This window comes from Leptosomus discolor, chromosome 9 (genome assembly GCF_034619465.1).
Source record: "Leptosomus discolor isolate bLepDis1 chromosome 9, bLepDis1.hap2, whole genome shotgun sequence".
In the NCBI taxonomy this organism is placed as follows: domain Eukaryota; kingdom Metazoa; phylum Chordata; class Aves; order Leptosomiformes; family Leptosomidae; genus Leptosomus; species Leptosomus discolor.
Genome location: NC_141399.1, coordinates 17493402 through 17517163, shown reverse-complemented (window position 1 = coordinate 17517163; position 23762 = coordinate 17493402).

Below are 23762 nucleotides of genomic sequence, written 5' to 3'. Positions count from 1 at the left end.
ACCAATGGTTCATTAGTAACATGGCACTCAGTGTATGCTTTTCCCTCACTAACTAAAGCACAGCCCATTAGCAAAGCAGGCTCAGAGTTATTCTTTATTGATTTTTTTTCATTACTAATGACAACAAAACCAAAGTGAGGGTAGTAAGAAAACAGCACATGTGAACTACAAAAATTTTCTGAAGGAAGCACAAATCATACTCCACCAAAATCTGATAGGACAAATAGAGCTATAATTCAGGGGCCACACACTTCCCCCAGCAGCACCACATGGGCAGTCCATGTCAGGTGCCTGGACAACCTCATCATGTATGGCTTGCAAAGGTCTTCCCCAAAATGGGTCTTTGTACAGTGCTCATGACACAGTCTGACTGGGAAAGGAGAGGCAAAGAGCCTGCCACCCGCTCCCTCCCATGCCTCCTCCTGTGTCAGGGAGCTGGACCTTTCCCTATAGTTTTCACCAAAAGGCAGAGTCAAACTCAGCTCAGGGTAGGTAGAAACATGCAGAGCTTTATTTCAAATGTGCCTCAGTTGCTCAGTGCAGTACAACTGCAACAACTGGGAGGAAGAAGAAAAAAAAAAGGCTTTGTTGTTAATTATGAGTATGCTAACATGGTAAGAAACAAGGCAGCAAGGATGGCAGAGATAATTACTCTAAGAGCTGCATTTCCCTTCTGGACAAGAGATAATGAGATATCCTTTGCTATGCAGAACAGTCTCCTAGCAGAGTAAAGGCAAAGGCTAGCAAAGGGCAAGCAAGTTGGTGCTGCAGAAACCCACTGCCCCCTTACCAGTGTTGGCCAAGCTTTCCTAGCAATGGGAGGCCAGAAAACAAAATTAACCCACTCCTGGGAAAGAAAGTAGTTTTTCGTTATCCTTGGACACTACCTGGCCACTCCTCAGGATCCCAAATCTGCGCAGCTTCCCCATGTTTCCACAGATGCCACAGATGTGTCCTGCTTGGCAGGGTCCTTGGCCCAGGGTGTGATGCAGAGCGGACAAGTGCACTCTGCTGCACTTCTTCAAGCCTGGACAGGCAGAAATGAGCTGCTCATGCTGGAAAGCCCCAGCAGATTCCAGGCGAATGCACAGAATTGCATAAACCTGTTTGGAAAGAGCCACACCAAAGTGGCCTGCAGCCCAGTGCAGATTATCCTAAATTCCTTGGCTTCAGTGAGCCATGGACTGCTCCATACCTGCCCCCTCCGAGATCAGGCTGCTTTTCAGTACTCAGGTCTCCAGAAACACAAGTTCTGCAACCTTGCAAGGCCTGCAAGGATGCAGCTGCTCATGGAAAAGGCTCAGTGTGGGAACATTAAAATAAACCCCCAAAATGAGGTGAGCAAGATCATCATCAGGTACACGGTTACTCTAACCAGCGAGGATGGAGAAGCCTCCTTTTGCAGACAGATGCAGACAAAAAGCATTGCTGGTGTGTTGCCTTGCAGGTCCCAGTTTGTCTTGGAGCTGACAGGGCAGTGGGATGGAGTTTTAGTCCAGTACCTCTTCCCCAAGAGCTCCTTTGCTGATCAAGCAGTTTCAGTTAATGAGACTGTTTTTAGCATCAATTGCTAGGAGAAGCTGAACTTTTTAACAAAGCCTCCAACACCGTAACGAGCACATTATTGCTGAAAGGGAAGAAAGAAAAAAACTAGAGGTGGGCCTGTATCTAGGTCAGTATCAATCTCTCCATGTCACCTAGCTTAGTTTTATGGGAAGTATGTGGATAACAAATGGCAGTTATGGAAAGTGGAGGGGAAGAGGCAATCCTGAGAAATTTATAGATAGGAAAGAAATCACATTAATAGGAGATAATACAGAGCTGCGAAACTGTTATAAAAAAAGGCATTAGAAGAGCTCTGTAATTGGGGTTATTAGACACAACTACACCAGGTGTTTTTTTTCCTTTTTGGGTACATGTCACTATGATGGATGTCATTTTCAATAGTGATAATAACAGTAAAATACCCATGTTAAAGCCGAGTACATTAACATTTATAGTGGTGTAATTTACTGCATTATGAGTTCCCATCATTCAGGAGCTAAAGACAAAATGCTCTTCCTTATGATGTCAATAAGCATGCATACACTTTACAGGAAGAAGTGTTTCTTTAAATATCTATTATATGTTAAATAATTCTTTTAACTTTCCATTACTCTTGTCAGGAGAGACAAGGAGCGGCAGAAAGGAGTAAGCTATTCATATTGCTAACATACATCATGAGATGGATTGCTATTGCTCTATATCTGGCTAAGTCACTCACAGTGCTTTTGCAGCCACGCATACAAGAGACTAGTTTGCTACATGGGAAGGGGCAGAATGGACTGGACAGTAGCTGCTATTTTTTAAAAACTACATGCATCAATATGATATTGAAGGTAACATTAAGCATCACTCACTTGCCAAAAGGAAAAAAAAAAAAAAGATTCTCCAGTAGAGGATCTGCTTGCAGCACTGTGCTGATTTACACTGTGGTTCAATAACAGGAAGGTGGAGTCCCTATCTCTCAAAGTTGAAATGATGCTCTACCTGCTACAGCATTACAGCCACATGCACTTTAGGTGCTTAGAGATATAAATAGAACAAGTCAAGCCTCAACTTATTTCTATCTGTTCTTCATTGCAGAAGCTAAACAACTGCTAAAGGAACAACAAACTTGGCCATACCAAAGCCATAAGTAGAAATCACAGTGGCATCAACAACACAAGTGCTAGGTCCGGCTTAGGCTTCACAAGGAAGCAGGAAGGAAGCTGGTTGATGGCGGAGCCTTTGGCTCCAGCAACAGGAGAGCTACGGTCTGCTCTCACACTGCCTCCCCAACTACATACCTCTGCACCCTTGAGCAAGTCACTCCTTTGACTACTCTTTCCAAAAAGTGAACGCCTCCAGCTAAGCACCATGATCGTACAGGGACAAGCAAAATGAGGCCTGGAGGGACTGCAGCAAGAATCCTTCCTGCTTCAAGACAAACTAGTTCCAAGATGGCATGGAGCTCTAAAGCAAACCAAAATATCCTTATCAAGGGCAAAAGCACTCTTAGGGAATCTACTTCAAAACTGAGAGGAACAGGGTGTGATACCATTGTGATTTTAGAAATGAGGTGGGCATCTGGGGGCTGAGCTACAGCAAGTTTTAATACTACCTAGAAGTCACAAAAGATGGAAATTTTCCTTCTTTCTGCAAGTCAGACCACATATGCAATACAACACAAGCATGTTTAGGTGGGCTTCTGCTTTCACACTATCACTCCCAGTATCTGTTAGCCAAGAGCCCACATCCACAACAGCAATGAGACCTAACAGCTCCCTCAAGCCACTATATTCCTGAGGGCCAAGGGGTCTGTAGGGCTCTGAACATCAAGATAGTTCTGCTCACATTCAGTTTTGCTTGTGAAATCAATCAGTTCACTTGCCTCCAAAAGGCAGACCTTCCCACCAGCTCCCACAGTGTGAACACAAAAAAAACACCAAACAGGGTTGTGTGTAGCACAAGGAACAGGCACGGAGAAATGCAATCAGCTCCCCCAAGCTGCACTTTCAAATTCCAAATTACAGAATAGCTTCAATGTTAAGAAAGGATTAAACGACTGGTTTGTTTCCAAAACAAAACACTGCAGTGTGGCATTACTGAACGCCATCCCACACAAATGGAATTCGATACTTCATTCAAGCCCAAACATTTTTCTTCCATGTGTTCAGCTGATTAATTGAGGATTCAACTGTTTATGCCCTACTATGTGCTGGTTTGGGGTCAGGTTTGTTTCCTCTCAACAGTAACTGCATTTGACCAAAGTGACTCCTGCTTACATACATAAAAAATGCATTAGCTGGTACCTCAGAAGGCAAACACGAATATTCTCTCCTTCCCTCACCTCTGAGCTAGACAAGCTTACATGTACTGAAGACCCTGACTTTTCTTTCCTTGTTCCTCACTTTGTGAGCCAAACTCCACTCTCCCTACCTCTGCACAGACTGCATAGTTGCCTCTCTAAAAGGTAGAGAGGTCTCTTTCTGCTGGCTTCGCTGGTGTTATCCACCACAGCTCTGTGGTACTGGACCTAACATATGTAAAGGTACTTGCCATCTCCCTGCCTTCTACTGTTTCTTTCACAATGGTTAGCCTGCTGAGAAAATATTTACCTTGCATTTGAGAAAAGGTCATTGACTGGTGGTGTAAACCACTCTCTTCTGAGACAACAGGAACTGGACTCAGATCCTAAAAGAGAAAATCAGCCTGGAGTCTTTTTCCTCCTCCCCTGCTTCCTCCCACATCCCATTCAGATAGCATGAAAAGGCTCTCAGTGGCTCCAAGCCCAAAGAAAGAAGGGCATATTTCATGTTCCTCATGAAATCTACCTCCATCGGTCCCTTGTTCAGATCTCAGCAGGAAGCAGGGCTTGCCCTAAACAGAACAGAGGTGGGTAACAAAACAGGAATATTCATTTCTTGTAGCACCACAGGGCTGGCAGGAGCAGTCCCCTGTCCTCCATGTGCTTTCTGAGCACAGTCCTCCAAGGTGGCACAAGCAAACACATGAACTGGAGCAGGGCACAGTTGCACGTGACTGGCCCCATGTTTGAAATACACTTTGTTAGGTGTGCTACTTATACTTAGCTGTAGAAGCAGTGACACAAGAGCACATCAGCTGCATCACAGTGCTGCAGCACAGCAAGGGATGCAGGATATGAATGAGCTGGGCAGCATAACACTCGGTCAAAGGAAGCAATGCACTTTCCTGTGCACAGCACAGTGTTTTGTGTTGATTTCAAGTTCACTTTTTACCAGCAACTTGGTGGTTCCTATGCGGTTTCACGTATACAAAGAACAAAAGTGCAGAAACACCCTATAATTTCAATGAAAAAAAATCTCCCACTCAATGCAAGGAACAATAGAGTTAATAAACTATGTAATTATGATCCCAGAGTACACATCTGTCTGTACAAAATACCCCCTAGAATAGTGACCAGCCACACAGAAAACCTGTATTCTGCAAATGCAACTGCCTGAGTAACATCAAGCCTCATTCAAAGGCCGTTAAACAGAATGTTAGCCTGGCTGTTGGTTTCAGTAGCTTTGGACAAAGCCACATGAACAGTTTCACCATTTCTTTCCTTGCACAGGGATACATCCATCCATTCAGAGCAGCAACAGCTATTTAACATGGAGCAGTGGTTGGAAAGTTCAAACTTATCAGGGAGGAGGATGACTGAAAGAATACATGCTTAGGGAAAGGAACAGGAGGAGAAAAGGAGAATTTTAACAAGGACGAAGATCACTGGTGTACAGATCCATATCTGGCTTTAAACAACTTATCTCCCATGCTGTAACAGCACAGCTGCAGCAGCACAGCTTCAGCATTTGCAGTTCTTCCTGCCTCAGATCCTAAAGATGAAGTTTCACAAGATGGCTAGTTCAAACTAAAACCTCATTTCATCTCACCGCCCATCCTGTCCCCTGCTCCCCACAGAACAGCCTCACTCTTCCCCTGGGCCAGCTGCAACATCAGTCTGATCCTCTAGAGAACTGCTTCTCAGAAAGATAGCAGCAAATAAGCTATTAGGGAAAGAAACAGTTATAGGTTTTGGCTGAGAGTGAGCAAAGTCAATTCACAGACAGGTAGGCTAGCAAACAAGTTGCTTGCTTTTTGCAATGTAAGGCAGAGTTCTGCAGAAAGCACCATTCATTCACCTCCAGAGCCATCCATCCTCCTTGCTGCTCACAGAGGGTTTTGCATACACACACACTCAAGCAAGGGATGCTTAGATAACAACAACCTGCTGAGGAAAACATCATGCACTGACTTCAAACACAAACAAAAAGTAAATTGTGGCTAGTCAGGACTTCCAACTACTTTGATGCCTTCATGGTCACCAAACACGGTATTTCAGGCAGCTCATATTCCCTGCTCAGTGCTCAAGTCAGTCCCTCTCTCCTTCCAAGAGGCTCACAGTCAGTAATGGTTATCCTTTTCTATAGAGCACTTACCAGCAACTCAGAGAGACTGCACCACTGCCTTGCAAGGGTCCCGCCATGTTTTCCTGGCAGTCAGCTCAGTTGTACATGAGAAGGATGGAAAGGTTGGCTAACTGTGTGCAGTCACCTTAACTCCTGGCCTGCAAGGCAAAAAGGTCAGGGAGTGCAGAGAAATGACAGCTGGGGAAGTTGCCAGAATTAAAAGATTAAGGAAACAGAGTTGCCGCTACCATCATTTGTTGCAAAGTAGAGCCCCCATAGAGAGCTGTCTCTGTGCAATAAGAGCACATGGGATATGTGAAGGCAAGTACTTGGCCCTTGCTTTGCTTCAGTTCCCTAATCCAGCACAAATGCATTTGGGGATTTATGGTTTTTTGGAAGCTTCCAGCAAAGCTCAGGGCCTCTTCCTTGGGTTATTGTTTTCCCATCTGTTTCTCTTCATTTTATTCCACCACAGAGGCCCCATCGTGGGACACAAGAATGTGACCGGAACAATAGGCAGAACTTGCTGCCTTCAGGACTGCAGAGAGGGCAGAGCCGCCATTGCAGGATGGGAGCCAGTGGCTTCTATATTTAGCCCTTTCTTGCTTATTCCAGATCACATTCGCACCCCGCGCTCAAGAAGTCAGGAGGCTTTCACCGCTATCCCTGAGCACTACACATCCAGCAGGGCCCCTGAACATAAAACACTCATTTCCCTTCTACCAAATGCCAACAGGAAGACTTCCTGCTCCCCCCTCCCCTTCCCAAATCCCTATTTTGACAGACTTTTTTCTTCATATAAGCAAACTAAACACAACCATCTTCTCCTCTGCAAGGGTGGCAGTCTTGTAGCAGCACCAGGTCTCCAGAGCTTAGACAGCACAGAATCACACAGAATCACAGAATGGCAGGAGTTGGAAGGGACTGCTGGAGATCACCTCATCCAACTCCCCTGTCAAAGCAGGTTTGCCTAGAGCAGGTCACACAGGAACGTGTCCAGACGGGTTTTGAATATCTCCAGAGAAGGAGACTCCACAACCTCCCTGGGCAGCCTGTTCCAGGGCTCTGTCACCCTCACAGTGAAGTTCTTCCTCATGTTCAAGCGGAACTTACTGTGCTTCAGTTTGTGCCCACTGCCCCTTGTCCTGTTGCTGGGCTCCACTGAGAAGAGCCTGGCCCTTTGCTCTTGACACCCACAACAACACTGCCTGCCAGAGCAGGGCCCTGCAAAGAGGCAGAAATGGGTGAGCTCGTTTCCCCCCTGTGTTTGACCCTGAGCTAAACTCACCAACCCACAGAGACTTGCCCCAAGCCCACACCCCAACACCTGAGGGCAGGACAGGTGAAGGAGAACCAGGTCTGAGCACCCACCTAGCCTTGATCACCACCACAGCATGTGCATACACCTCTCCAATGCAGTAGGTAGGGGACTGCTGAGCAAAAGTTCAGGTTTTATTGCAAAGTCTTCCCCACCATGTCCCAAGGCACTTCTCTATCACTTTGAAGGCTGAGGGAGCTCTTGCCCTGCAGGAAGCCAAGCTGATGGTGGCATGACTGCATTGCCATTTAGCATTTAACTTATTTACATCATCAAGGCAAAGGGATCCTGCAGAGCAAGAGGAAAACCCATCACATTTCCAGAAACACTTACCTGAGAGCTGTGCTGCTTGAAAATGGTTCAATGATGGACAAGTCCTTTTTCTGCTGCTTCCACAAGGGTTGCAGATTAGGACTGCTCTGCACTTTTGTCTCTCCAGTTCTACCAAAGGCTGTTGGGGTCCCAGTGAGAGGTTTGAGCACACAGGTGCCCTTCTGGGCACCTTGATACCATCCGTATTACTCCCCCCGCATACCAACATGTTTCCACACCCTGCCTTTTCTCCTGTAGGCATTCCCACCACTGCCAGCTCCCTATTCCTTCTGAAAGTGGTTATATCAAGGAGACAAGGCTGATGCTGGATGGGACGTAACAATGCTTTTTCTTCCCTTTAAAGTATGTCTGTCCCCAGGAAATTAGTGGTACTAGCAATGCCCAAGCACAGATGGAGAAGTTCTGGTGGTATCACAAACCATGCCACCATGCTATTTGCTTTGTGGTCTCAAACTTGTGGCAGGTTAAGTTTTCCTCCCTGAGGTATTTGCTTTGCAAGGGCTGCTCTGAGGTAGGGGTGCCTGATGAGTGTTTGGAGAGACCTGGACAAAAGCAGCTTAGTTACGAGGTTGAGCAGATTGTCATCCTGCAGCTTGGGATCCACTGAACACTGCCAGCATAGGCACTTCAGCTGCGTTCATCTGCCACAAATACCTTCTCCTTTACTTGTTTTGTGACCTGGAGTCTGGCTTCCTTCTGCTCGTGCTGCGGAGGCAGTGTGCGGTCAGCTCTCTGAACAACTAGCACATGCCAGCAAGCTGCAAACGAGCCTTGTGTGCACAGCGAGTCTGGACGGAAGGGAACGCTTTCCATCTGGCATTCCTGCAGGTCTTGAGACAGCAATCATTTATCCAAGGTAGAGGAGAGAAGGGGAATGGAGTTTCCAGTGGAAGAAGCTGACAGAGAAGCAACAACAGCACTCAGGGCCTTGCCTGGCCAGCAAAGCACTGAATAAAAAAATCACGCTGCTCCATCTTGCAGCCAAAACTTTCCCTTACATCTTCCCCTTCCCTCTCAGATATGCCTCCCTGGAGCAGATGAGATGAAGCTCAGACCCTTTGGAAGCTTTAGCTTCCACAAATGCTTTGAGTTATTATCACCTCAAAAACAGGTCTGTGCTTAGGCTCAAGCTGAGGGCCACAGCACTGATATTGAGCAAGAGAGGATGCTGCCATGGAGAGAACTGATTCAGCCAAGGAGAGACGTGGGGGAAGACCTGAGTCACACACAGGTAACAGTGAGTGTCCTGAAGGTCACACAGCAGGTTTTAGGGTAGGACTGGAAAATTACTTGAAGCCCTGATGAATCCTACACCACAAGGATGCTTTTCCAGAATATCAAACATTGAACCTTCACCACCTTTCTCAGAGCAGGGGCCATATACAACCCATCAACCGGACCCAGACTATTCCTACATGTCTCCTCCCATGTGACTGAAACACACCCTACAGTGCCAAAGCATAAGCTTTCATGACAGATGCCTGGGGGAGGAGGATACTCACACACCAGAGCTTTGAAGGCATGTTTTGCACGGTTCCTTCCATGAGGTTATGGGTACCCACCACGTGACAGGTAACACTGCATTGTGCAGTGTTATCAAGGAATTGTTTCCCATCTTGCGATGACAGAGCTCTGGGGCAAACACCCTCAATGGATCTCGCAATCAGCCTCTCGGTCCTCGTGTGAGCACGTGGATTTATTAAAGCTAGAGCAGAAGTGGCAACTATGGTAACTGCGGTGAATGCACGGGGTCCTTCAATAACCTTCCCTTCGACGTGCCAACCTCAATACCCACAGGTACTCAGGAAAAAGCCCACTGGGTGTAATGGGAAGCATTTCTAAGCCTGGGCTATGCAAGGAAAAGGCAGACACAATGTCTCTCCTCAAAATGCCTCCAGACAGGAGCCTCCCGCAAGCTTCATGGCTCTAGGTATTACGTTCAGTTGAAGTGAACCCATCCCAGTAAGGAACAGAAAGATACACCAGTAGTCTCTTTACCACCCCTTGTACATTTACCAAAAGGTCTGATTTCCCCTGTCCTCCTCACCAAAAAGAAAGGAAAGCTTGTCCCCCACTCTGGCATTTCCAAGCCTGCTGTTCTCCCCTCTTCACCCCTACAGGGTGCAAAACCTGCACCCCTGTCTTCTTTCAGCTGGTTAGGGATACAGCTGTCAGAGATACTAACTTTCATAAGTCTTGCTTCTGCATTAGCCAAATTAATCTGCAGGATGCAAGCACTAATGTTAATTCTAATGCTATTCCCCAACATCATTACTCTGCAGCTGATTAACAAATGGCCAAGTCAGCTACCTGCGACACATCCCTTTAAAAGACACAGGCACTTCCAATGAGATGTTCCCCAGATAAGAGGACACCTTTTCACCCATCAACCCCACAGCCTGTGAGGCAGTACTTTCGTATGACACAGCATTTCCTCCACCTGCAGAGCCAAAAGGTTTTTGAGACACTGAACAGACCTTGAGAATCACAGTGTACCGGCATGTGTGTACACATACCAGGGAGGACCTTCCCAGGGCACCAGGTCAAAGCCCTGTGAGCATAGACAGCATCATTTCATAACCAACCCTCTTCAAAAACCAATAAAACTCTCTCCGCCATGCAACTTGATCTCATTCTGCCCCTATAGGAAGATATCCCATGTCTTAGCACCACAATAAATGGGAAACACCTTTACTTTCAAACCTAGATTAATATCAGATCCTCACCAGTCTTACACCACCCTCACCTTTTAATTCTTAGAGCTCTTCCTCTCTTCTCATCCAATCTTCCTTCTATCCATTTCAAAGAAAAAGGAGTTAAAAAGTTGTTCTCCTAGAAGTCAGATCTAGTCTATCTCCCTGCAGATACAAAGCATATACATCCTTTCAGGAAGGCACAGAAAATTTGTGATCCTTTCTGGACCCAAACAGAAGGGTCTGGGTCCTCAGCCCTGCTGTTCCACCACCACCAGTCACCAGACCCCAAGGAAAGCAGTTATTTCCCACAAGCAGAGCTGGGCAGCAAGGCCTAGTGACGCAGCCACTTTTCCAACTGGGTGCAAGGCACAGGGTGATAAAGACAAGTATGCAGCACGGAAGGAAGTGGTAATAGGCTTAACAGAGCCTTGCAGAGCATGGACAAAGAACAACAAGCAGACCTATAACACCAGAAGCTTTAACTTTACAAATTTACAGATTGGTATGTGATCAACGCGTATGCACAAACATTTGTGGTCAACAGTGCAATCTCAGCCCTAGCTGAATGATCCACTGGGTACACATGTTCAAATGTGCACAACAGCATTACTGCACAACTAAAAATCCTTTCCCATGAAGCCACACAGACTCCCTTGGGCAGAGGCCAAGCAGTTAAATAAAAGTCTATCCAGAATGAGAACTCTTCAGAGACATTTCACCATCTGGAAAGAGGAGGGGGTCTTACTCTAAGAACACTTGGAAGCCCGACCTACCGCGGTTAAACACGTGCCTCATCCAATGTTAATTCCTGGGGAAAAGCATCACATTGTTCCCACTGCCTTATGCAGCAGGACATGCAGCGAGCAAATGGGCCTGATTCTGCTCCGCTCTCCAGAGAAGAGCATACAGCCAAAGTCCAAGATAGGATGGCCGTCAGCCATTCAGCGTTCACTTTTTAGTGAGGCCAGACTCACAGTATTGTTGGTGACAAACAAAAGCCATTGCTGTTAGTGTGGGCTTCTTCATTTCCTTTTATTATATCCCCGCCCATGTCCTGTAAATAAAGCTGCAGTTTGCTTCCTTCAAAGCACTGGGGCAGTGAAGATTGTACTGAACTTCGGGAGGGAGCACAGCCACAGCCAAGGCAAGGGCACTACCTCCTTCCACCATTCCCTGAAGAGACGGGGCACTCCCAACAAATCGGAACAAGCGCTTAGAGCAAAAAAAGATCACAGGATCCTGCTTTCAAAAAGCCTTTTATATGCAAGCTGGACTAGGACAGCAGTGGTCAGAAGAAATTAAGTAGGACATAGGACTTGGCTCCATTCACAGATCTGCCCCAGAAGGCTGTGTCCTGGTAAAGATTAGCATTTTAGATGGCCACATAAAATCTCTGTATGTCACAGAATCATAGACTACCAGGTTGGAAGGGACTTCAAGGAGCATCTGGTCCTTTCTTTCTTGGCAAAAGCACTGTCTAGACAAGATGGCCCAGCACCCTGTCCAGCCGAATCTGAAAAGCATCCAATGTTGGGGAACACACCACTTTCCTGGGAAGATTATTCCAATGGCTGATCGTTCTCATTGTAAAAAATTTTCCTCCTGTGTCCAATCAGAATCTCCCCAGGAGTAACTCGTACCCATTACCCCTTGTCTTTTCCATGTGACTCCTTGTAAAAAGGGAGTCTCCATCTTCTTTGTAGCAACCCTTTAAACACTGGAGCAGTCATATGAGGTCTATCTCCTGGTGGGCTTCCAAGAGCTCAGCTAGGCAGAAGTATCACCCATATGGATGCAATTGCAAATGAATGTGACATTGGAGATATATGGCCCAGGAGAAATTAACACATCCAGTGGGAGCTCTCATTCTATTCCCTTTCTGCCAAGGGGCACAGGCAACATGGAGGAGCACAGAAAGTCTCATTTGGCAGAACTCAACCTGTATCAGGGCTCTGATCCCTGCTCTTTCACTCAAGGCAGGGCCAAGCAAGTCTTGGTACCCCCACCCCTCTCTTGTGGTGGCAAACCAGAAACCTAGAGGTGAGAAGATGTCAAAACCTACTGCCTTAAAGCTCAGAGCACATCATCAATCAGTGTCCTCAGTCCCTTAAAAAAGGGGCCCCAGAGGCAGCTCAGCCTTAAGAGGTATCAACCCAGTGGAAGGTCCCAGGGATAGAGGAAGATGAAGGACAAGAGGGCACAGCTGTCATGCCTGTAGGACAGCATACAGCCAGACACAGGCAGCCAATGGACTAAGCATTCAGCACGAACAAAAAAAGCTCTTCCCAGCCTCCACCTCACAGCTGCTCATCCGTATTCCAACCCTTTGACCCTGACAGCCCTTCTGGCTGAGAAAGATGGGGCCTATCATTTTATCTACTCCCTCCCATCACTCTCCTGTTCAAACATCCTTAGCCCATGCACCCCCACTTGCTATAAAGCCGATTGCTTCCTTCAAAGCATCATCTCCCTGCAAAAGAAAGAACCTCTCATCTGGACAGTGAGTTTTCTGAATGTCATCTGACCAGGAAGGGGAAGGAGAGAAAGGTCTTCCTCCAGAACACAGAGATGGAATTGGTTGAAGCAGCTCCAATCGATTGGGCTGCAGTATCTGAGATGGTATTTTTATTCCAGTCCTACAGCAAGAGACAGCACTAGGCCAGGCGAGGGCAGATTACGTGATCTCTCAAAGCTGCCTTTCACTACAGCACAACACGTCCTCTGTGTTATTAGAGGGCTTTTTCAGACTGAATAAAATAACACTCTATGGCTCTTGATTCCTACCTCAGAGCAGCAACAGCATCTCTCCTGCCCATCTTTCTCCAGGGAGGAGATTCAATATCAGAGATGAACTGAAATGCAGTCAATCAGGCAAGGCAACCTGCCAAAGTTGCAAAAATGGAGTAGGGGGAGAGAAGGTACCTCAGTACTGAAGCGATCTGTTTAAATGCTGCTGCTGAATGCCAAGCTGCCGGGTCTCTCCAAGGCTCAGAGAGACTGAGGAAGATAACACAGAAGTGGGAACCTTCTTCCTACCCTGGGGGATACAGGTGAACATGTGTCACTTCTCAAGCATCACCTGCACTCGAGGAAAGGGGCAGACTGAGCTGGAACAGCTTGAAGACACAGTACAAGGCTAGTCCAGCCTGGTTCTGGGAACTCGGATCTGGCAATGATCTAGAGAGGAGAGACTCGAATGTGTGCACTATTTCAGGAACTGCGGAGAACGCACCGCTCTCAGCCCGAGAGATTACACAGCTCCAAGGGGCTTCAGAAAGTCCCAGCCCATGAGACCCTCTCAGAGCAAAGGGGGAAAGATCAAGCCTCCAGCCCCCCCAGGCCTCGATGGGTGTCTCCACACAGGGCATTTCCACTTTCCAACAGCAGTAACGTAGTTGGAGCCAGATCCTTTGGCCACAAAAGCACAAGCTGCTGCGGTTGGAAGCCAGAGAGGTGGTTTTAGTGCCTCTCTGTATTTTAGCCACATTAGGCCAAAGACAGCTGGAGTCTGAGAATGATTCACAGTGTGCTACCATGTCAGAGTCCTGCTCTGAACCAGAGCTCTGCTGGGCTACCATGCTTTGCACAGACACACAGAGGAGACTTTCCTCTAACAGCATTCTGCCTGCACTGGGCATCCGGGTAACCTGCAAGCCACAGCATCCACGTTGCAGAGAGCAAGTTCCAACACTCAAAGAGCAGGTTGATTTCAGAAAGCACTGCAATGTCTTGTCAGGGGTGCCTGAAACCCTAACCACCTCAGAGATCCTGTGCCATCAGAGCCCAAGGCCGGAGAGCACAGGTCAAAGTTCTCAGAAATGGGTTTTTCACAGTATCACCTACATCTTGATGTCAAGTAGAGGCAGGTAAACCACAGCAGGAGGGGAAGATGGGAAGGCAAAGCACCAGAAGCACCAGAAACTATGACAGAAGGATAGAAAAACCACTCCACAAACTGGAGAAGCAAGCTGCGGGTCTCTGAAAGGTGTACACACACTCACACATAGGCGCAGTTTCTTGGACTCTTTATCAAGCTCAGGAAGGAAGAGGGATCGGTCTGCCAGAAAGATCAGAGATGCTGGGGCTGTCATATGACGCTCGCCTTAAGAAACAAAACCCACAGAGTGTGCACACACAGGCAGAGAGGAAGCTATAAGGAAAGCCTTCAAAACAGCAGAGGAAACCCTAACCCCATCCCAGAGGTGCTATCTTTAACTAAACCCCATCCAAGAAGCTAATGAAAAGCACAGCCAAACTTGCATTATTTCAGGCAGGCAGGGGACAATTTTCTGTACTCCCCCAGTCCCTCCTGTCCTTATAACATAGCAATTGGACAAATCCTTTCTCAGCCTGGCTGTGTGAAGAACAGGGAGCCCTGCCCAGTTCCAAGCCTCTCCTAAATTGTGCTCATCTCCCTTTGGAAAAAAACACTCGCTATGCAAGTGCACAGACATGCCAAATATCTCTTCCTCATTCCCAGGAGCTTTGACTGAAGCTGGTATAAAATTCAGTAGAGTCAATAAAGCTACTGGCTGTGGACCCAGCTAGAAACAGAGGAAGGTTTGGCCACCATAATGATTGTACCCTGGCCTAGGCATGAGAGTTTGCCTCTTACACTGTCAGTAAAGCCCTAAGTAAACTCCTCATACAACTCTACTCTGTTTACAAGCAGTTCAGAAAAAGGGAAGAAAACCCTCAGCAGGTTAAGAAGACATTGGGGCATGGCTGAGACTCCCATGCCTGCAAATGCAGGGGCACCCACGGAGGGGGGCGAGTGGGAAACACATTGCAAGAGCCATACAGCATCAGATGCTCTCCTGCTCCGGTCTTTAACCACTCACACATGAAGCCCAGATGGTTTCCAGAGTGAGGGAGAAGGGTGCATTGCTTACACAAGCAATGCCATATTTCAGTAAATATCATATGCCATCCAGACATTCTGGACTGGATCCAATTTCCGTTAGGCTTTGCTCAACTGGGGACCTGGCTCCTCCAGCAGACAGCAAACTCCATTCGTGCTAATGCATGTCTAAGGCAGATCTGTGTCTCAGGCAGACACACATTTTTACCAGATGATCCTCGTTACACCTGGCATGAAGAGAGGATTTCCAGTGTTCAGCCAACCAACCTCTGCTTCCAGGCTCAGCTCAGACAGAAGCAAGTTAACTCTTCCTCACCAGCACTGTGTAGGACTGTGTTTGCTGCAGCAACCTGCTTCTCCCACTCACCTCTCTGGGGATCTTCAGAGTCTCCACAGGTTCCTTTCACACAGACAGAACATCATGTATGTACCTGAAGTGCTAGGAAGCAACCAATCTATTTGTTTGATAACTGTCACAAAAGGCACAACGCAATTGGTAGTCCTCTGAGATGAGGTGTTAAAGTCTCTTTGTAATGTCAGATGGAAAAGAATTTTCAAATTATAATTGTTAAACTTGTTTCTAAACTAACAGGGAAGAGCAGAGGTAGGAGGCATTTCAGCAACCTCTTCTTTAACATAGTAAGTTTAAAGAAATGAGGGCATTCTCCTGTATGTATAGTCCCAGGGACAGACCTGTCCTCAATATGAAACTCTAAACACAATTTTAAAAGATACTCTCCCCAGTCCTGATCACTGCTTGCTGCGCTAGGATGTTGGAGGTCTCTGCCCAGCCTCTGTCTAGTACCCTAACTGGCTTCAGGACCTTAGACTAGACAAGGCAAACAAGGCCTCATCTGAGGAATCCTTACAGGCATGCTTTTTAGCCAAACTCACCTTTTCAGGACATAGTACTCCACATACATGCACCCCTCAACCTGCCAAGGAGAAAATGTAACCATGAAAGAGCAGCAGTAGCAGGAATCAACAAGGCAGAATCATTTCCCCAAAGAACCAACCTGTGTCTTCTCTGACCAGAATTTTAATGCCTATTTATCTTTCAGAAAGCACAGCACATCTTCCAGGCAGCTTTACTCATACCCTCCCTTTAAAAAAATCAAGCAAAACTCTCACAGGCTTGGCAGAGGGAGGCTAGATGTCTGGCTCACTGGCAAAGATGACAAAAGGAGGGCTCCCTTCCTACAGTCCATATGCACAAGACACACCGGAATGGACGACAACTTTGTTGAAGCCAAACCAGAGACTTAATGGCTTTTCTGGCATTTATTTTGGACATGAAAGCCAAAAAACGCACACAGTCATGAACCAGGATGGTGGGGGTTTAACACAAAACACAATGAGCAAGTTTTGTTCCACTTGAGTTAGCGTTTGCCAGCGTTAATGTACTGGTCACAGTGCAAGAGCTGGAGTGGCTGTGCAGCAGCTTACCCCCCGCACACATCTAAGGATGAAGCAGGAGGTGGGCACTGATAAAGCTACAGTGTGAGGCACTGCTGAGGCTGTTCTTGCCTTCTTAAGGAGCACTAACGTCAAGTCTGTGGGTCCTCTAGCTCATTTCTTTGTTCTTCTGTGGCTTCCTAGCTCATAGCTCAGAGCCTTTCCTCTTCTGAGCCCTCCCAGCCCCAGTGTACTAGATAACCCCTGACTTCTCTCTGATTTTGCATCTAAGCTCCCAATTGAAAGGAGACAGGTCATTCAGAGTAAAGCCTCAAAGAAACTTTTCTCCCTGGAAGCAAAGGAGTTTATTTTAAAAACACAAACCAGATATCTAATATATAAAGCATCTCTCACAGATAGAGCTCCAGGCAGGTAGGCTCAGCCCATGAGCACAGGCATCCATTAGCCCCATTTTCAGCTGTTACACTGCTGAGAATACATGACCATCCCTACAACAAGGAGGAACAAACAAAAAAAACCCTTAAACCAGACCAGCTGGTGACATATTCTTCAAAAACTCTGAGAAGTTGTAACTGTGAGTTTTATAGCACCCACACATCAGCATGCTGTGGGGCACTTCTTACTTCCATGGCTTCCTCAGCACCCTGGAAGCTAGTGCTGGCCTTGTTCAGACACTTTGCTCAGTCCTTTTGCAAGGTCTGCGTGTCTGTGTACATCTCCCACGTCTACTCCTTCTGTCGGACTCAAGCTGTAAATCTTGCTATTGCTACAGCAATTTCCCAGTCTAATCACATGCCTTGTTGCATTACCACAGCAGTGATAGCTGGTTGAACCACACACCACATCCTTGCAATTGTTTCTATTACTCACATTGACTTATTTATTAAATTTCAGCTTGCCGAGCCTTGCCAAAAGATGAGCAAGATCCCTGTCACTGCTCCTTGCTGTTGATCAGAGTGGCAGAGGGCAGGTGAGTAGGCTGCAAGTTTGAGCCGTGAAACATTCCCAGCAATTTTGTAAGGACATGTCTTCTCCAGCAGCCAAGCTCCCTTGCATCTAGACACCAGGGCTTGAGTCCTGGGAAGTAAACTCTTGAATTGCAACAGAAATCAAAAGGGAAAGTAGATGCAAACGAAGCCTAAATTAATTTGTTATTTTAGAGCAGACAATTATTTCTGCAGACTTGCTTATAGCAGGGCACCAGCTGCAGTCCCTGCATGCAGGTCTATCTCTGCACCCACCCTCACTTGCAGATCCACCTAAGAGCAATTCATAACAGAAAAGTGAAGTGCCTCTAGATGCAAGTATCTCTACTTATGGGGGATTTCCTAGTCTTGGAACAAACAGCCTGATGGCTCCTGGCTGCTTCGGAGGCCCAGCCCACCATCTTGTGCCTCAGAAACACTCCTCTGACAAAAGACTTTGACGCCTTGCTTTCAAAGGGGAACAAACAGAAGGCAAGTTCAGACAAGGCTCATGGCTGCTTGCCCAGCCAGGCCTCAGCTAGTCCTTCATAGTAAATATTTGTTCTTAATTACGGTGCCTTTTGCCCCAGGAGCTTGCCTGCGATCTGTAGGAGGGAGGGGGATTATGTTGTTGATAGGTAAATAATAGCTCTTTCATCCAAAGAACCCAGTGCATTTTCCAAAGATGAAAGCCTCCTGAATACCTTCCCCATAGGTTAGGGTAAGGATTTTAAATCTTTGTCCCACGCAGGGGCATGTCAAAAACTCCCAGAGTAGCTTCAGAGAGAGGGAGATTGGAGCTTCACTGTGACAACTCCCCCTCCAGCCTTGCTGCAAGCATGAGTCAAGTGGGACAGATCCAGCACTAGCAATGGCAAAGCGGGTGTTAGGCAGGATCTTGTCTGTCATCGTAACACGAAGTGAGGACATTGCCTGCTACTGATCGGCAGCATGAAGCACATGCTGCTGTGCCATGCCTGGCCATCACACTGAGACGCTGAAGCCAGGTGGCTGACTTCAGATAGAGCCAGGAACAAACTCCATCCCTCCTGGTCCCCAGGTCCTGCTTCTGCCCAGCAGAGAGCCATGCTCCTTCAGGCCCAGCTCCTGTTATGCAGAGAATCCAAGGGCCTGGAACATCTTCTAGGGAAGGGCCAGGCTCTGCCCAAGCACAGAGCAGCCCTGTGAAGCAATCCCACAGACAACATGGGAAGCAGACAGTTCTCACTCTCCCTGAAAGCTGACAAGCCCGAGTTTTGATCTTCCTGCACTCAGCTTCCAAAACATCAAAAATACAAATATTTATCAGTGAGACTAAGGGAAATGTAAGCGAGACAGCTGACCTCTGCTCTGTCTGAGAAGGAGGTGAGAAGTGACTTCCTCCCACCCACCACAAGAAAATCCATCTGACCCTCTGGGAAGAACTGAAGGAACACAAGCATTCCCCTTCTCCCCAAGCCACCTAGCTAATGTCACTGCCAAGGCATCCAGTAGCTCAGAGTCAGAGGTCAGAGCCACGCTAACTCCAGCACCAGAAAACAATACCTATTTCTTCCATAAAGAACAAACAAAAGCAATAACAAAAAAAATGGCCATAGGCTATCAAAACCAGTATCTATCCATGCTACAGCTCTTACATTCCTAATCCGTTTCCAGTTACCAAGTCCAGGACAGAGAGCAGAGGATAAATGGCTGTAAACACCAGAAACAAGAGGAGCCTTTGAAAAGCAGGTCCTGAGCTGAGACAGAGAGCCAGACATGCACAAGTCTGACAATATAATATTTAAAAATCCAAGATAAACTGCACTCCTTTCCTCCCACATTCAGCCCATCATTCACAAGAGGTTTTTTGCATGTCCCAGCTAGGCAGTAGCAGCCACAGAGATGATACTGCACTTTTAATGCCCAAGAAAGCAACACAAACCCTCTAGCACCACCTCTGCTACTCTCCCCCTCTTTGTCTTATCGTTTACAGGCAGATTTGATGGGCTTGGTTTTGTTCCTCTTTCCAAACATCACTCAAGCCTTTTTTTTTTTCCTCTAAACTCTGCATAAAAAAAATATTTTAAAAAAAATAGAGCCATTCCCTCCCCCCAGCTGTTACGGACTCACCTGAAATCTTCTGCTAGAATGCAATAAATATTTGTACAGTTCCTTTGTAACTTCATTCATCTCTCTCTACTGCAACACTGGAATAATTTATCATTTTTCTCCTCTTACCCAAGGTCTTCAAGTTCCTAGACAGAGATTTAATGAAGTCTCCAAAACCCCCCAGTTCAATATCCTCTAACACCCTCTCAGCGAGCAGAAGTTTTTTCAGCTTGACCCATATATGAAATCAGTTGTGGTGTAAGCAGTGGCAAAGAGAAAGATTTGCTCTATGCATCATCCTCCCCTCTACAGGAATACTCCCATAGTTGGGGGACAGTCAGACCCCAGCCTCACATCTGCACACTTACACAAGCCCGAAATCTATAAGCAGCTAAGACAAATGGTTCATTGCATTACGCCCAGTAAAGAACAGCACTGGAGCTATGGGACCAGAAATGTAGCTGGTGTCAAGTCTTTCCTCTGGTATGTTGTTATGTTCTACCCACCTGAATCTCCTTATTACATCCTTTAGATGTTTACTTTGCTTCCTGCCACTAAATTCACCAGACAGGCTTCCTTGCTATTATGGTAGTTATAAGGTACGTGGTTAGAGACACATTTTATAGTGTTCCTAAACAAGGAATTAATCCTATAAATCTATGTAAGAAACACAGCACATTCAGAACTAAAGCCAACAAGGAGAAGAGTTTTGAAAGGCCACTTTCAAATAACCTTTGTTTATCCCTGACTGAGGCTGAACCTTTAACTTAACAGCCTGCCAACAAGTCCCAAACTATCTAGACCCTTCACCTGTAAAAGAAAAAGGCACCTTAAAACCAAAATCACCATTAGATCCATATTGCTTGCCCAGACTACTCCTGAGCAGTCCTCAGCTTTCCAAATACAGATCACTAGCTTACAACCTTGTAAAAGATAGAAGAATGCGTGTTTTCCTTTTGAAAGGGGGGATGGGGGGGGGGGGGATGGGGGGGGGAATGGGTAGCCAGGGAGCATAAGCAAGTTTACATACAAAGAGTTGAAATGGAAAGAAAAAGTGTTCCAACAAAACAAATTACTTTCAGACTAATGTTTTTTCCTTTCCTGATGCAAGACAAAATACTTTAAAATGCTAGCAAGAAGGAAGTGTGTTTCTCCTAACTCTGTTCTCTAACATAGAAGCAGACTACTACGAGGGAAACAGACAGCAGGGTTGAACAGATTTCTCAACAAAACCTATAAGCCTGGAAAGAGCTATCAGGCAATAGCAGCTACCAGTGACTTCTTGAATGAACTCACCTTGAGACCAAAGCAAAAAAAAAACAGGCTCTTGGTCCTTACAAGTCCCTTGAAATAACGAGAGGAATGATGCACATATATTTAAGTTAATTCATTCAAACTTTAGGCACACACCCCCTTACCTTTGGCAATACAGAGCATAAATATTCACCAGTGAATGGAGCAGGGCAGGGGAGACCAGAAGAAACACCACACATCTTGTGAGTCACAGCAAGCCGTAACAGAGGATTCATTAACTGGATTCGGGTTTGCAATTTCTGCACATCAGGCTGCAGAGTAATTAGGGCTGCAATTCAGAAGGATTTACCAGAACATTTTTTATTAAAACACAGTTGTTGTCAATCAGCCTGACTAAAGTCTTCAGAGCTATTAGCCTGCTGCACAGAAGTCATAATTACTTCATCCACTGGGGAAGAAGGCATCAAAGAAACTGCCTGGGATCATCTGTAGGTTTAGAGGACCAAAGGAAAGCCAGGGAACTCAATGGGACATCTCCCTTTGGCATCACCACAGGCTTTTGATCAGGTTTCCAAGTGGAGCACTTGGGAGGCCAGCGGAGAATGTAAGAACATCAAGCCTACACAGGAAGGATTTGCCATCGGAAGTATGCCAAGGCAACACCCAGATGTATTAGTTGACTCAGAGTTACTGCCTAAGTCCTAATTGCTGCCTAAAAGTTTAGTGGTCCACCTGAATTACATGATTTCTATCTGCTGAGGATGTTTGGCCACCCTGCAGCATCTCACAGAAGCAGGGCCCATATTCATCTTCCGGAGGCAGAGCATTTTTCCGGTCAGACAGACTCAGCCACTCCAGAGGGGGGTAAAGGGCAAGTGTCTCCTACCAGAGCAGTGGAGCATAACGGGCTCCTGGGTTTCTTAGCGTATGGCTAGCCGTGGGAACAGGAGGATGCATTGCAGCTCCACTTCCTGACTTCACTTCCACCAGGTTAAAGCAGGCTTGATTTGGGTGACAGAACTAGGCTCAATGAGTCTAGCCACAGGATTGAGAAAGAGCAAGGCATCCAGGCACCTGCTGTCTTGCCCTGCTCTGCTTCCACAGACACTATACACACAGTCCTGTATGAGAGCAGGAGGGCAGAGACACCAACAGAATAAAGAGAAGAAATTATTTCCCTCTCCACCCTCCCAAACTAGACTTGCCGAGTGCAGGACAGGGGCATTGTGAGTCAGACTATCCCTCCTCTGCCACCAGCACCGCCCATTCCCCTTCCTAGCCCCCTTTGCTCAGAGGTTTACTACCAGTACACAGAACATCCTTTCCCAGTTTCATCCCCACTGTACCAGCTGGCATCTGCAGAGAGCACACTCCCGACAGGAGGGAACTGGCAGGCTACGCTGCCTGACTGTTAGACCACAAGACCACACTTTAATAGTTCCTGTGCATCCTGGTACTCCATAACAAACCCTGCCAGACCCTCCAAAACCCAACACTCTCACCCATGTTAAGCAATACAGACAGTTTATCAACAGTCTAAAGGGAAGCTCAGAAAGTGGAACACGACAAAAGAGCAAGTGGAAATATGCATGCACACACTGGCTGTGAGGATGCAGAAATAACATTAGGGCAGTAACAAGTAGCCAAGCCTCACCACAGGCTCTGGAAGGGAGGAGACCTGCATGTAAACCAGGCACCTTCAGAAGAGATACTTTGACTTTTATGTTCTGGAGAGCCAAGACTGATGCATTCTGCTTTGCCCAAGGTTTCTACATAATTGATCTGATGTGCCCCTGAACCACCTCGCCTGGTGCCTGGCCTGGGCTTGCTCTGATGGGAAGAGCATGGTGGACCTCTGACAGGGTCTCACTCAGAAATTACCTGCTTGGATGCACAACACAGAAAGCATAAAGGAAATTCTAACCAGTGCAGGGACGCACCTCTGAAGAAAAATATTCTGTTTTAATGAGCAAGCTAAATGAACATGTTAAATACCTTACTCTTCTAGGGGGAGGGGATATGGGAGACTTTGCCAACTTCCCCTCCTTGAGCATTTCCAAACTTCAGCACACATGCCCTACAGTGTCTAAACCTAGTGTACGTTTTACATCATTAGCCTTGTACAACACCTAGCACAGGATTAACAATGTAATGCAAATAATTAAACATAAAATCATGGTTGGCAGTTGACAGAAGAAGGGAGTTGGTTGGAACAGCTCATAGCGACAGTTTGTTCTTCCTTTGCCCTAATTCCAGTCGCAGAGGTGAAAAAAGCTGTCCCACCTGGCAGGATCACAGTACAGCAGAGAGGAGGATCACTCAATTTCCAGACCAAAAAACCTGCTTGTTAACTGTCTGACCCACTACAGAAGGGATAACTGTCTGGCTCTGACCTGCTGGCATCCTGCCAAAACGGGTTAAAAAAAAAAAAGGAAAAAACCAAAGACATTCCAAAGACTTCTGAAGTCTTTTCTAAATAAAGCAATAATAATAAAAAAATAGATCTGATCTTCTTAAACCATCAATACTGAGCTTAACTAAACATTTTGCTCTTTTGCAGCTGGACAGTAGAGCTAGGTGTACAACTCTGAACCAAATGTTCATCAAATGATTCAGCTCCTTTGTCAGTTCACAAATTAGCCATGAACAGACTTCAGTTTTGATGACTTTACTCATCATGTTCAATTACTCAGTGTATAATTTATGTGAATGAATTTCAGCTAATAGATAATTCACAAATTATTCCTTTGGTCGCCCAAATCACATGGTGACTTTCAAACATAAGATCACCTAAATTGCCTTTTAAATTTGGATTCCAAGTGGAGACAGCCTTAAGGGACCTGGTTTTCTAGACACTGTTGATAGGCTGTCTCA